Source organism: Pteropus medius, unplaced genomic scaffold (genome assembly GCF_902729225.1).
Source record: "Pteropus medius unplaced genomic scaffold, Ma_sr-lr_union100, whole genome shotgun sequence".
NCBI classification, from domain to species: Eukaryota; Metazoa; Chordata; class Mammalia; order Chiroptera; family Pteropodidae; genus Pteropus; species Pteropus medius.
This window is the reverse complement of record NW_024355205.1, coordinates 12,976,075-12,979,047: the sequence shown is the minus strand read 5'-3', so window position 1 is coordinate 12,979,047 and position 2,973 is coordinate 12,976,075. Positions and strand designations below refer to the sequence as shown.

Genomic DNA, 2,973 nt, shown 5'->3' with positions numbered 1-2,973 from the left:
AGAAACAATTCCGGGAACACAAGAAAACTGAAAGGAATCTAAATTACTCTCAGGGTGCTCAGAGAAGACACCAGAAGAATTTGGGTATAAGAATGAGGTATTGTCATTAGATTACCTTGGTATAATACAAATGGACGTCAAGTATGGATTAACTCCAACAATTCTCCATGACGCTGTTCTTACTGTTCTGCCAGACTACCAAACAGAGTTGTATTTTTGAGGCTGACTGTTAATCTTTACTTTTTTTTGAATTGCTCTAAAGAAAAAAATATCCTTACCTCCTATAAGGAAACAAATGTTTTATCTTTCCACCCATACCATTTCTTGTCAGCACCAGATCCATTACAAAATGATTATTCGACTATTCACAATGCTTCATATAAATTAGCTAGAATGCTGATGTGTATTTATTAGGGTAAAGAAAGGTAATGCTTAAGATTAACATTATAATATAGGAAGCCCATTTGAAGATTATCAGAGAGAAACCTAGGGCAATTAAGTGAAGGATTCTTAGTATAAGTATGGTTTATGCAAACAGAGTTGGTGCAATGGTTTATAAATTTTATTCAGAAAACAAGTTTGGTTGATATACCTTTGCAATTAATTAAAAAACTTGGGTTGTTAGAAAAGGACCTCATGCTTTTAGAGTCCAGTGAAATAAAATTGTATTATACCCTATCATGATTGGTATCTGTTGATTAGTTCTCCATTTGACAGGAACACCCGAGATATTAAAATTATAAGACCAGATTGATATACTATTATATAAAATGATGAATTAATTTTCTTAGTTGTACTACTAAAAGATTCATTTTCACTAAAAGGGCATGTATTTCTTAATTTATTTTTTAGGCAAGGGAACCCTTGGTTGACCTCATGGATTGCAAGGACCTTGTCAGTTTACAGTCCCTTATTTTTTTTAGTCTACAAGCACCTGGTCTTCCTAGGTGGTCTCCCATCCAAGTACTAACCAGGCCCAACCCTGCTTAGCTTCCAAGATCAGACAGGATCAGGGTCGTTCAGGGTAGCATGGCTGTTTAGTAAAAGAGCACTTAAAACAAAAGATTTATTATTAAATTTTACATCTAGAAAGATTTTATGAGAAGCATTGAAGATTTGGTATGGTTTAATGGTCATACTCATAGCTAACCATTTTCCAAAAGGAACAATATTAAAAGTTACTTTAAAGATGAAATTTATAGTAATAGTCTCTCATATTAAGGAGCTTTAATCACACTATGGGAGTATAAGTGGGAACAATGTATTTTCAAAAACCATTTTGCCCTAAATCTTAAAGTTGAACATTTTTATTCCCAACTATCCAGTTATTTCACTCGTAGATATATGCCCTAGAAAATCTTTTGTGTGTATGCACCAAGAAATAGTCCAAAAATAATTCATGAAATCATTAACCATAAGAGCAAAAAACTGGAAACTCAAATGTCCATAGAAGAAGATGAATACATAAATCATAGGATAATGAGCCACTGGAATGTTATATAGCAGTGAAAAGGATTGAATTTTATGTAACAACATAAAAGGATCTAGAGTATTTCACTCATTATATTATATTGAGTTAAAAAACAAGTTCCAGAGGAACTTGATATACAGTAAGACATCCCTTTTATAATGCTCAAAACTAAGCAAAACTAAAAAATATATATATTACTTAGTGATGTAGATTTTTTAAAAGACAAGAGATGAAACACAAATTTCAGGATGGTGGCTATCTGTGGAGGACAGGTAGGGAGGTGGGGTGGGGAAAGAACTAGGCTGGTACAAAGATTGGTCGCAGTTCAGTTTTTATGTTGAGTAGTATGTTCATGAGTGTGATATGCATGGTTATTGTGCTTTTTAACAATAATTTCATGAACTCTTTTGCATGTATAGTTTAAAAGGTTATACACATATGTGTATCTAAAGAACGTTGGTAAAAGAGTCATACTCAATACTCAGTGCTTATATGCAGACGGCAGGAACAATTTAAGAATACAAATCAATTTGAAAATGTGCAGAGGATTTCTATATGTATAAAAATTTAAAATAAAATTTAAAAATGTGCAGAGGATTTCTATATGTATAAAAGGCTCATTTAAAATTTATCTGAGGGATTTTTACTACTCATTCAGAGGCTCAGTTGAATCACTTTACATTAGATTTTTACAACTCTGTAATAAGTGGCAAAATCAAAAAGAAATGAGAATGTTGTGGAACAACATATTGAAAACGGATTTGCTATCAAATCCTGTTTTAAACATATCTTAAACCGAAAAGCTACAACTCTGAAAGTTTCTTCTGAAAATATATTATTTTTAAAAGCTATTATTTTATGTCCTTTATACTTGCAAGGCCGACATGAGTCAATCCATAGTTGAGTATGGAAATTACCTGGAAACTATCACTATTATTGTATCTCTTGAAAACCTAGGATTGCAATTAGCTCTCTGTTCATTACCATGTCACTTGCAATGGTAAAGTATTTGTATAATGGACATTCTACGGTACTATTTTCTTCTCTGTGAAATTAGAATAGTATTTTACTTTAGCAACAAATCTTTTAGGCTTTTATGTAGAGACAAAGGACAGTTAACTTGCACTTGTCTTCTGCCTCACAAATATTCTTAATGGGTGAGGTAAATACTCATAGTGCAGGGCTTGTCTCAAAGGTTAATGTCAGAACTGTAGAATAAGAAACTGTGTATTTTTTTTTTGAGATTTCTGTAACAAATATCTACTTAAAATATCACTAGGAAAGTATGAAAATTAGACTAATCATCTCAGTATTACTGAGCAATCAATGGATGTTAAGAGTACTGAATTGGTGGTCAGAAGAACTGAGAGTTCTTATTTGCTGAATTGTAATATTCATTTAACATCTTTGTGCCTCATTTTCCTTATATTTATAAACAGATAATAGCTATTCTTCCTCTTGGGTTGTTTGAGAATGGGAATAAGTTGATATACATGAAAAAC

General features: G+C 32.0%; 1 pseudogene; it reads right to left on the bottom strand.

Moving 5' to 3' along the window:
- Nucleotides 1-923: 923 nt before the first annotated feature.
- On the bottom strand, nt 924-1,041 carry LOC120599085 (uncharacterized; annotated as a pseudogene).
- Nucleotides 1,042-2,973: the final 1,932 nt, after the last annotated feature.